This window comes from Rhea pennata, chromosome 5 (assembly GCF_028389875.1).
Source record: "Rhea pennata isolate bPtePen1 chromosome 5, bPtePen1.pri, whole genome shotgun sequence".
Taxonomy (NCBI): Eukaryota; Metazoa; Chordata; class Aves; order Rheiformes; family Rheidae; genus Rhea; species Rhea pennata.
In genome coordinates, this window is record NC_084667.1 from 20,614,610 (window position 1) to 20,628,002 (window position 13,393).

Consider the following 13,393-nt stretch of genomic DNA (forward strand, 5'->3'; position numbering starts at 1 on the left):
TCTCAGAAGCTTTGCAAAACTGTTCCCATTTCCCTTCAGCTGCTGCAAAACCTAACAGAGCATTGAGTCAGCTGAGCTGATAGAACCGACTACAGACATTTCGAATGTACTCAAACAAACTCAACCATCAACATGCACACATGCGTGCATGAGAACATCTTGTCACAGCCCCAGAGAGATCCACGTTTGCATCACATCTTTCATCAGTCCAGGCATGCAGTCCATTCCAGATGACTGCAGATGCAATGCAATTAGCTTCAGGGAACTGATGCAAGCATAAGCCAATCCACAACTTAGCTATGTTGCTCCAGTACATGGAAGGCGACCACACTGTATAGCAGATCACAAGAAAGACAAAAGAGGAAGTATTTAGGAGAGCTAAAAGAATAAGTACATGCATGAGTAAATAAGGAACAGTAAATAAAATAAAATCAAAATGGAGGACTACAGAGAAGAAGAAATCAAAAGATGGAAAGAAGATGAAATACAGCAAAGAGAAAATAAAATATGCTGAATAGAAGATAAAAGAGCATCCAGTAGGAAGAGATACTCAGTGTTTCTTAATAATTTTTTCAGCGATTTTGCTGCCACATAAGAACCTTACAGGCAATCACACATCTCAGTAAGAACACATTGCAGTTTCACACACACTTCCTCCCACCCTCCTGGCCTGGGCTACCAGTATATGAGAAAGATACCTCTTACAGTAAGCTCCGTAGTTGAGAATCAAGGTAAGAGTCACTTTATTTAGTGAGGCTTGTAGCCAGGTGGTCTCAGCAAGGCAGGAAGCCTGAGCTGGGATTCATTCCTCACTCAAGTCTGACTAAGCCAGGTTACAGTGCCATCTATTCTGCAAGAACAGTGAGCATAGAAAGGGGGCACTCTGTGGTATGTTACTTTTTTTCCTGCCACTGAAAAGAGGTATAGTCATTTGTTTCATTAAGTGGTATTCTTGCACCCAGCACTAATTTAATCTCTTTACAAATGTGTTCTTCATTCTATCAAGTCAAGTGCAGCTCCTTTCTCTTCTGTGTAGTCATTCTACTCTCATGCCTTTATTATCATTACTCACACTCATTGCAGTGAGGCCAGATCCAATAAAGGTCCCAGGTGCTGCAGTGCTGAGCACTGCAGTGTATCTTTGCCCAAATTCAGAGCTCCAGATTAGACACTCAGCCTTGATATATAATGCAGAACAGCCACCAAGAATGGGATCTATACTGACCCACCTGTTAAGTGGAAAACTCCTTACATGAACTAGCTGGGCATGCTGATAAATCCCTTGAAACTGCTCACAGAAGTGTACCCTAACAACTCTAGTTTGAAGCTAGATACCTTGCATGGGATTCCCAATCCTGAGCCTTTTCCTAGGTACTCAATCTATCCATTCTGCAGGGCTCATGGTACCCTCCTTCCCCACACACTCCTTTGCATTCACCTAGGAACTCAAGAAACTCAAGTTTCCCTCCTCTGCCAACAGGGTTTTCAGCAGCAGTGTCTTCACTACATGGCACAGATCTGTACTGGATCAGGCTGTCTCAGTCGCTCCTGCTGAAGCTGGTCCATAGCACACAAAATACCTGATTGTCCATCAGCCTACATGTGGCAAGAGAAAGCCAGCACAACTGGAGAGGCTGGAGTGCTGGAAGCGGGCATTCTCATCCCACTGAACATGACTCTTAAGCACTTACTAAAGCAGTGTCTTTGGACATCTGCATAACCCTCCACCCTCCTAGCATCTTCCTCAGTTGGACAGGGATTTGGGTATCTATGTTTTGGATTTAGGCCTTGAGAATGGCAGCTGAGTGTTAGCTCTCGAAGTCCTCATGTTGGCCTAACACAAGGCACACAGGTATTCATAAAGAAGGGGCAGCCCACGCTGCCAGGCACTAACAACCACAGAACAGATCGTCCCTGCTCTGCAAAGCTTTCAAGTGTAAACAAGCCAGACAGAAGCAGACTGGGAGAAAGCGACAGAACTGATAACATTAACTACCATAATAAGCAAGCAAGCAAGGGCAAGTTTTGTATGTCTCTCTAATCCTGCAATAGAAACGATCATAAAAACGTGCTATTAGAAGAACAGGAACCTGTGAACACAGCTGTCTTAGTCTAGTAACTCAGTTTCAAAGCTGTGTAACATCTACACTCTTCCTGTTTCTTAAATAAAATTTGGGCTTTAGCAACCTTACCTTCTGCTTCAGAGATTGAAGTCTTGAATTTCTCAACAACAAATAACTGCAGGTAAATCTAGCAACAGAGGCTAAATAGAACCTAATGCAAGACAGTGTTTAACACATTAACAAACTGAGTCTACAGATTGTAAATCCAACATGTCGCACAGACGCACATTGATCTTTATGAAAAGGTCAGTTCAATTCCACTCACAAAGGACACAGTATAAATGGGACTACCATTTCTAGTACTTTAAAATGGGATTTTTCATTTTCACCTACTACAGGTACGGTAGGTGGCCTCTGCAGTCTCTTGTAAACTCTTTAAATTCCTCTTTTGGTTGCCATTCCCTGTTAAGGGTTCCCAGAAGTGATTACACTGAGAAGCTTCAGATCCCCTCCCCACAAAGAGCAGGGAACAGCTCAAGTAAATCATGCATGGGGGAGGGGGAGGGGGAGGGGGAGGGGTCCTCTTTTTTTTTTTTTTTTTTCCCCCTTTTTGCATTTTTTTTAAATCAACAACAATGCTGGAAGTGAAAGTTACTTCTTCAGAAAAACTCTAATAGGTGCATATACTCTGCAGTTAGATTTGCAGTATATTTACCGGAGACACATACTATGGGCAATGGCAACAGAGTATTAACCTTCTTTGGTCGTACAACCCAGTGAAATGTATCGATTTTGAGCTGAAAATACCATCTGTAGAAACAAAATGGTGTATTATTGTTTTATCTTTGATGTCACTATTTAGTTTAGTAACTGCAGATAAGTGATATGGATACTTGTTCACATAAAATGAACAAAGTTCAGGAATACGTGTCCCTTCTGCCATTGCAACACTCACCATCACCTCAAAAGATCCATTCACTTTCAGACCCAGATGATGGACTACATTTCATAATAAACCTTTGTCCCCCAGTACAACCTAGTGTCCATCTATTATGTTGTATCATAGCTAATCACCCCTCTTTCACTGGATTCTTTTGTGGAATATGTCAAATGGTCTCTAGCCCCCCCACCCCACTCCCACTCAATGTATCTGTTGCTGCTGACAGTATTAGTCTAGGACAAACTTGCACCATATCCACAACCAGCAGCCACACAGCATTTCTTCTCTTCCAAATATCTACTTACTGTCTTCTATATGCCAGCTTTGTCATTGTAGACTTAAAAAAAATACATAAACAAAAACTACCCTCTTCCTTGAATGTCTCCTCAAAGGTCCACTGGTTAGGAAAGCTTTGGTGCCCCTACCATAACTTGGTGCTTCTAGAACACTTTCTGCCTCCAGGTATTTCATGAACACAGAATACATTTCAAAGAATGCCTGTGCAGAATATATCACCCCTAGTTTGCACACAAAGAAACTGGCATCAGATTGAACTACAACGCTGTTAGAGACAGAAGCTGAGAGCAAAATCTGTCTCCTGTTGTTAACGCCTAATTATGCTTCTTTCCTCGCCCCCTCTCATTATTTTTTTTTAAATGGTCTGGCTTCTGTACTTCCAAAGGAGTTCAAACCATTAAAAGCTTGCATTTTAAAGAGACCCTAGAACCAGTTATTCCCAGTAATATATAAAACTCTCCATTACACTAAGGATTTTAATCCCCAATATCCATCATTGTAGATGGTTGCCCTAACCATCAACTTTAGATACACAGCCCGGTACTCACTTCTCTTCAAAGAATAGTATTTCTTCCATTATCTCTAAACACCTCAGAGGTCCTGGGAAGAACAAAGTAAAAGAGAGGTGCAGAGGCAGGAACAGTGGTCCTCTCATGGTTAGGTGGCACCCAGAACAGGTGGTGTAGGTGGCTAAATTTTATTTTTAGATGCTCTAGTCCTTCATCCTTGGATGGTAACGGAAAAGTAAGTATTAAAGGGTGACAATGTGTTGTGGCATTTATAGCAGTAGAATATTGCCCCTCTCAAACAGGTGAGGTCTTGCTTCTCTAACCGGTCAATACTTTTCTTAGTCCTTGATAGTGGAAGAGCAAATCTCATTTCACCTTCACCATTTAAATCAAGCTGTCAACTACCTATACACCACAATAAGGATAGCAGCAATCATGCAGACTCTCTTTCCAGAGAGCCATTCAAGACAGAAATGATTACCGTCCCTCTGAAATAGGTACAAATAATATTTTTATCTGACTTTATGATCAGTTATTTTTACTTTGATGAAGTTTTGAGAGAAGTTTCTGCGTAAGATGATATCTAGGAAACAAAACAAGTAGCTCTAAAAGATGTCACTCCCTTCCATCCCAAGGTTTTCATAAGGTGGAGAGAGACCAAGGAATGCGTAACTTTGTATTTCTCTTCTTCATATTTCTGCTCCTATAGGTGCTGCTATAACAACACCCATTAGCTTTTCTAACAACTGTACAATCATTTCAGAGGTGCTGAGATTTTTTTTCCCCGTATGGGAGGAGCTTACTGGAGAGATTGTCCCTACCCCCTCCTTTGACTGTTTTTTATTCTGATGTTTCCTCTTGGAAACATAGTAAAGAACCAAAAATTTACAGCAGCTGAAGACCTGGCTCCAAAGTATTCATACTAATAATTATTAAAAACAGGAAACCCACTAAAATGCTGCTACAGGATGTAGTTAACAATCTCTTTCCAAATTTAATGCTATGAAAACCAAGCTCTGGCATACCTAAATTCTGTTCACTGTGCAAGTTCCCACTACTTTTTATATTGATACTTTGATATTTCTATTCAACAGCTAGCAAACACAGCAAAGTTGATGTACATACATGCGTATATACGTGTGGCGAATATACACATGCACACATTCCACCCAGCCTTATTTGTACAAAAAAAGGCAAAAGGACAGACTTGCCCTATTCTTAGTAGGGCTACTAGCACCCTTTTTAATATGAAAACATCAGGCTTCTGTTCCTATTTTGCTCTTGTCTTTGAATCACACGAACATAAATATCAGCCTTACTACATGAATGCTTCTCACTTCCACAAAGATGCTCCTAGAATCAGTAGCACTTCAAGAGGCACAACACAGCACAGAAGAACAGAAGTAATTGGTGGCCCTGAGAAAGTGCCTCTCTTTGCAGTGGAAAGCCTTACAGGGGCACATGGGCAAACTCTGGCCCAAAGCAGCGTAATCTCACAGAATTACCTTTGCTGCAGTCTTACCACTGTGTTCCCATCATGTGAGGAAGTCCATGGCTTCCTTCTAATTCAGAAAGGTCAAGAAAAGAACAAGTGTATGCTACGAATAGTTCTTAAAAAAAAAAAAATCCCCCAGGAATCCAGGTAAAATAATGATCAACTGTGCAACTGTGTTTCTTTCCTTACTCATAGAATCTCTTCACAGTCACGTATCTGCCCTGTAAGCTTCCAAGTTTCTGTCTGCAGCTCACATACCACCATCTATTACAGAGAAAGTGTGCAAGAAACCATTTAGAGATAATATATGTTTCTTTTTTGTCTTCCAAGTCTTTCATACTGTCTCCTACCAAATGAGCCTTCCATTTTCACATGACTTGTTCACCTCCAGGGGGATGAAGGAAGTTTAATCCCTATAATCCATTCAGTCCTCTGTTTCAGCATCTAGAAAAACTGCCACTGGTAGCCCTTAACACATACATTGATGATTAGATTGACTCCATCACTTAATTTTCTATTGACCACCGAAGGGGAAGTTATCTCCTTTAAACAGATTCTTTCTCTCCAAATAACTTGATACAGCTGTGGACTGAGAGAAAAAAACAAAAAGGATGACTGAGCAGTGATTGTTTAATTCCCCACTTTGTACAGATTTCTACAATAGGAACAAAGCCAGGTAAAAATCTAAAATGTCTGCATGGAGCATGGTAGCCTTGTTCTGAAAAGTAACATCCTAATTTTAAGTCTCTTCAATTAATTCTTCGGTACAGCACTAAATGCTATATGCAAAAAAACCCACAGACACACAGGGCCTCAGGTAACCTCCCAAGGGAGCTGATTATGCATACACTTAGGAATACAATATTTTTTTTGCCCTCAGTGACTGCATTTTTTCATTTAAATTATTTCCTTAAAATTGTTCCATAAAGACTTCTAAGAATAGCCCATCCAGGGATGAAAAGTCATGGCAGTGCTGTATGAGAAGACATTCAACCATCATTCCACATATGAGTCCAAACCGTACAGTTTGTTTACTACAAAAGTTAAAGTCAGTGAGGTCAAGAACATGTTTCCTTCACTGTCAGCACATTTGGAGTGTGCAGATAATAAGCAATTGGTAATGACTGTAACTGAACTACTCTGCTTCTGGTAAGGGTCCCAAGGAAGAGACAAAAGCTTGATTAATGAAAATGGAAACAAAGATGACAAAATCTGCCCGCTGCAAATCTGCACACCCATCTCACAGTCATAATCCATTCTATCAGATTACAGAATGAGAAGAGACGTTCATGATTTCTGGGTCAAACTCCCCACTACTGCTCAGAACCATATGTTGATGTTCTTTTGTGGACTCAAACTTATTTAAAAAAATATAGACTTTTTACTTGAATCCACTTTAAAACATCAGTGGTCTCATAGAAGCTTTCCTGCAACTTCTAATAAACTCTGTTTGTTAACCCTTTATACCTATTCACTTTGCTTGCTAACATGAATCTTGAGCCCATGTAATTCTTTTCCTTCCCTACACAAATGCCATGTAATTGTCACTTTTGTGCCCTTCAGTAAACAGTCTCTCAGTTCTCTTAACATCCATATAGTCCTTTTCTGCATCTGTACAAGTTCAAATCCATTTATTTGAACATGGGTGATCAGTTATATATTAGGCTTCAGATAAGGTCTCACTCAAGCCATATACTTTGACAATAATAATTTCTAATAGCTACTAGAAATCCCTCTCCTAAAACACCCAAGGATGTTACCTTTCTTTTCCCCTCAGCCACATCATGTCAGTGATGCATTATCACTCTGCCATTGACTACGACATCAGGTAATTCACTGCCAGATGATGAGCTCATCTAGAATAAGTTATGATTAGCTTCTATTTGCGTAACTATATTTTCTATATCACCAAGTCTCATCTAATTCTATCATTCTTAGGTTTGATTCAGCTTGCTTGCAGAGAGATACTCCAATTCTTCTCTCTGCTGCTAATGCCTCCCACTTTTGTGCACAATTCAGCAGCACAACTCTAATTTTCCACAAATGTTACTACAGAAAATATTAAATATTTTCTGAAATCGTCTTTGAAGAATTTAGTCTGTAGCTGTCTTTCCATTAAAACTTCTTTCCACCTGTCATTTCTCACTGTATTCCTAAATTGTCATAGAATTTAATTAGTCTTAATTTTCTCCATTTGCCATGTGAGAAATTACGTAAAAATATCAAACATTGCTGAAGATGAAACATATCAGATCTAGATTATTTTTTTCTAGAAAACCCTAGTTAGGATAACAAGCCAGTCTGCCACAGACTATTCTTCCTACAACTACGTTGCATTTCATCCCACTTTTCATCTCTGTGTCTTCATTTTGTCCTTCAAAAACTGTTCTACAGCTAATTGAATTATAGCTATCAAATTAGCATATCTGGATTACAAATCTTGTCTTTATATTTGGTCTCCTCAACTGTTTGGCCTCCTTTACATGTGGCTTCCCTTGCTTCTATGATATTAAAAGCTAAATTGTAAACTTTTGGACAGATAACACTTCCTACTTACTCTGCTAATGCACTGTCATTGCTCCTGAAACAAGAAAATAAAATCTAGCAAAATTAATTTCAGATAGAAGAACTAGAAAAAACAATAGTTCTTTTCAGATGCAACTACAATATGCTGTATGTTAGTAAGTTTAAAACATATTAAGATAGATTACTTATACATTTTTCTTGCCTTGAACTTTTCTGATATTTTGTTCTGGACTTGCCTGCTTTGAATGTCAAGTAGTCTTCAACAGCTTAACTCTGCAAGTCCCCCAGCACGCAAAACAGGCACTTAGACTCTTACCTCTCTCTTTTTTTCATGCATCTGTTTTTTTTTTGGGGGGGGGGGGGGGGTGGAGAGGTGAGGATGGGAGAGGAAAACAGACGCGTTACCTCCACTAGAATAGTATCTTCCTTCAAAAAGGAAAATGTCTTCTCTACTGAGAATTACACCCATATTCGTGGGTGTAACAATGGTATTTTCTTTTAGCATTTTAACTTAGTTAACAGATTAAAATACGTTTTCTTCTGCATTTCAAGAAGATAAAAACTCTTACAAAAAAGTTACCACTTAAGAACCCTTCCTGTTCCATCCCCATGAAATGTTTAAACACCCTCTGCTCTAAGTTCAGTTAAGTGTAGATGCACACACTTATATCTCACAAGATCTATCTCCTAAAAGCAAGAAACAAAAGCCCCAAATGTATCAGGTCCACCGCAGGCTGACTAATTTTACAGGCTATTTTTTGTCATTTTTTTCATACCCAAGAGGCTCACTTCAGCTTAATAACAGATTCCTCAAAAACATCAGAATGTTTAACAAAAACCTGATCTTGCATTTTGCGGCTACCATTAGCATAAACTAAATGTATATGTAATTTTTTTCCTTCTTTTTCTTCCTCTTCTGCCTTGCTCTTAGGGAAAACACCTTACTATCAGAGTCCGATAGCTTCGTGGCTTCGTCCCTCGGCAACTTCAACCCTCCGCCTCCTTCGTGCCCCTCAAGTGCTCCTCCCGCGGGCGGGCGGGGGGAAGCAACCCCCCTGCAGGCGCAGGTCCGCGGATCCCCCGGCGAGCTGCAGGCGCCGCACAGCCCCCCGCCCCGCCAGCCCGCCGGCTCCTGCGGGCGGCGGGGCGAGGCGGGCTTCTTCACCGGCCGCGGAGCCGGCGGAGCGGCGAGGCCGGGGCGGCTCAGGGGCCCAGCGGGGCGCTCCGCTCCGCTCCCCCGCCCCAGCCGGCCGCGCCGCGGGCCCGGCCCGCCCGCGCCAGCCGCGGCCCGGCCGAGCCGCCACTGACCTGCGCGCGCCCCTCGCCCGGGCCGGCCCCCACCACGGAGAGCGGCCGGCCCAGGAGCTCCGCTCCGCTCCTCGAGCCGGGACCGGGGCCGGGGCCGGGGCCGGGGCCTCGGCCCGGCCGCCCGCAGCCCTCGGCGCGCCCGCCCGGCTCCCGCCGCCGAGGCAGAGGCGCTGCGCAGCGCCGGCCGCCATATCGGGCGACGCCACGGCCGCGCTTACGACAGCTCCCGGCATGCCGCGCGCCTACAACTCCCGGCATGCCCCGCCGCGCGCCGTTAACCCTCTGCGGCGCCGAGACGCCTCCGCCGCGCCGCAGCCACCGTCCCCGCGATAGCCCCCCCCCCCCCCCCCCCGCCATGGGGGGCCCGGCCCGGCCCGGGCCCGACTGGGCCGCCCCAGCGCGGCAAGGCAGGGCCCGCGTCGCCCCGGCCGGCGGCGGGAGCGCGGCAGCGCCGGGCCGGGCCGGGCCGCTCGCGGCGCCCCCCCGCCCCCCGTCCCGGCGCGGCGCGGCGCGGCGCGGCGCGGCGGCTCCTTCTGTGGCGGGCTCCTGCGGCAGAGCCCCGGTGCCGGGCGCCGCGGCCGCCGCCTCGGGCGGGCGGTGAGGGTGCTGCCTGCCTGCTCCCGGCCGGTTAACGCACGGCGGGAGAAAGACCTTCTCCCACCTGAACGGCTTCATTTTTTTTTTTTTTAACATTTCGAGAGAGAAATTCTAATAAACAAAAATAACCTCACGACCCCTAAAACCCTGAGACAAAGTTATCAGGAAAAGCTGGATTTCCCTGCAGTGAAAGTAATAGGAGAAGTCAGTCATGGCTATCCTGATTTTTTTTTCCCCTCTCCTTTCTATATACTCTGTACATCAGTGCTCAGTGTACGTATAACTGACACATGCAGCACTTCTTTGACTCCTGCCCCAAAATAAGTTGAAAGTGCTGTGCAGATAAATAACCCAGCTGCAAACCCCCAAAATAAGTTACATGATTAGAATCAGGTTTACAAGTAACTAATAGAAGGGGGAAAATAATACAAGTTCACTCAGGAGTGGAACCTCCTAGTAAAATTCACTGGATTTTATCTGAGATCCCTTCGTAGCCGTGTATCCGCACTCTGATGCTACCCCGACACACACGCGCGCGCGCAAAGTTCATGTCCTATGCATTTGTTTTATTTGCAGTATTTTTTAAGAAAGCACTGTACAGCAAAATACAAGTCAAATGGTTCTAATTTGTAGTGCTACAAACTGCAACATGCTCAGACGTTTAACTGTCTGACAGACTACACAGAAATCTGGTTCATGCTCCAACCTCTGAAACAAATGCAAATATCCAGAAACATTCTGCTATTTCTTCAGAATTAAAATACTAAGTAGAACAATCTGACTGTCAGAATTTTTACACAAGCACTTCTTTCTAAAAAATAAATCAACACAAATTTATTGTTTATTTTAGACCATAAACAATACAGAGGAAAGAAACACTTATTCACTTTCCTTTTTAAGGAAACTTCTCAATAATAAATGCACATATATAGCTCTTTTTTTTAAGCTTATTTTTTTAAATATCTTGTCTCTTAAATCAGCCTACCAGCCAATAGCTTTAGCTAGAGAAAACACAATTGGAAAAGCCTTTTTATGTTGTACTGTTTTTCAGACACTTATGAGAGATTTTTAAAGACAATTCACAGTCACACTATTCCAAATGCCACAAATACAATTATTTAAAATGTATTTCTTACTGGAGCAATTTTTACTTTGGTATATTTTTCAAATTTTCCTTGGAAAACACAATCAATTCCCATCTAGCCTAGCGCACCTATACTGTTACCTCTTCCTCAACATTTTCTCCTTTCTAACCAACCACAAACATTTTTAAAGCCATTTACATACACATAATAAAGTCTTAAAAAGGACAATATTGCAAGAGCAAGGCTCAAAAACAAACTGAAGGTGTAAATGACCTCCTCCCATATTCCAGACGCACCTACAAAATCCCTGCTCACTGGTACAGGATTATATATTCCATTATGAGTTCAGCCTTTTTATATTTTGCATTATTTTAACACCCCAAATTTATAGATTTTAAAAATTGGCATGTTAAAAGGGTTTTATTTCAGTTTTTCAATGAAAATAGTGTTATGTTTTGTCATATTACCATAATCCTTCTTTTTAAATCACTTAGAATTTCAGTATAACCTAATTAAGTAATTTTAAGTAAGTCTTAACCCAAATACATAGATCTAATAAAAATGTATTTTACAAACAGGGAAAATGGACTTCTAAAATGGATTCCTCAGGTATGAAGATGCTAAAACATTTTATCCCCACAAACTTTGAGATACGAACTATTTCACAGCACTTATACTTAAAAATCTAAATACCGATACGAAAACAAATTTCACCAAATATCGAGCATAACATTTAATTTCAATTGTATTTATTTATTCATTTTATATTCAAAAGAAATTTTCAAATTTCCTTGCAAAAAGAGAGGGAGACTGAGAGAAGAAAAATACTGCAAAATCCTAACTACCTATCTTAACGTATTGTTTATTTCAAAGCTCTTCTAACAGCAATTTATATTGCTTTTAGAAATTGTATATTATTTTGCCAGTGGTACTATTATTATTTGGATTTTTGCCTTTTAAAAGGCTACAGAACAGTATTATAGATTATAGAGATTTCTAACCATTTTTAATCTCTCTTTTTTTTTAAATAGTACAAACAACCAATCTGGGTAAATGGAATTTACATTTCTCTTGTGTTTAAATTATCAGAGATGAATAAACAGTTCAAAACAGAAAGAACAAGTGATGTACCATAATACAACAGCACGTCCAACACTAACACAGCTCCTCTCTCTATTGGTGTATAATATGCTTACACAAAATATAAAATATCTTACAAATACAGCCTCTTCACTGATCAGTAAATGTCCCTTATTGACTAATTCAGCCCCAAGAACTGCATTTTCTCAAAAAGCATCCTATCTATAGCTTTATGCCATTTACTGATTGTTGTTTAGTTAACCAGCTTGCTTTGAAAAGAAGTGTCTTTCCTTCAAGTTAATCAAAATAGACTATTTTTAATTGCTAGCACATCAGATATATTTGTCAATACAAGAAAGTTACACATATTTTGACAGAACAATTTTTTTAGCCTCCCTTTGACCAAACACAGATTATAGCATCCACCTGAAATTTGTTTGGTATTCTAATATAAGGTGAACTCAAACACACCCTACATCAAACAAATATATCCATCTTTCTGTAACATCATATTAGTTATGTTTTTTAATGGGAAAATCCAGTATAACACTACCCCCTTTGCTGTTCTTACACAACTAACTAGACTTCAGAAGGACTTCGTATTAACTTCTCTCCCTCACAATATTTTGCCTCCTCACCTCTCCCAAAATAAAACAAAAATATTTGGGTTTCTGTGAAATGTCACCAGTAAACTACAAAACCAAAAAGGCCAAAGGGTCAGGTATTATTTAATCCACACAGAAATGTTATTTTCTCTCTATGTCAAAACCCATCCATAACAACACCTTACCTGAGAACTGATGTTCACTCTCCTTAGACAGTCGTCTTTCTGTCCAAAAAAGGGGCTGTGCCACATTCCCTACAATACAAGAGAGAATAGATTAAAATTACTCTATGTTTAGGCCCATTTCCGATCCTTCATGTTATCTACCCCTCACAAGCCTTTGTAACTCTTGCTCTGAAAACCATGTTTAAGACTCCTATTACATTCTAATTGAGGCCATCAGAAATACTTTTGATAAGTCAGGTATGCATATTTATAATTATCTCCATATACATTTAATAGAAGTTCCAGCATCTCCAAATCTGGTTTTGACTACTTAGAGGCCTGTACACGGCTGCATGCTGCATCTCATTTGCATCACTTAATTTGCAAATAGTATGATTTTATTATTAAAAAAGAAAATCATTTATTTTACATATACTGAAATCAAATATTTTTTAAAAGCTATTTATATGAGGGACAGAGTCCTGAGAAATTCTTTCATACTGCAACCTTTCTCTCCCCTATTTTAAAAGTTGAATACCTTCCCAGGTAAGTATCGTGTTTGCTTTACCCATTTTTCTGTGATTTCTCTTACGGAGTACTTATTTGTTACAATGCACAATTTACACAGGCCTCAGTTCTGAGACTTCTATCTCTTCCTTTTGCCTGTGAAGAAGCTACCAACAAAAATCACTCTCTATACACCATTTTTATGTCCTTTCCCCCT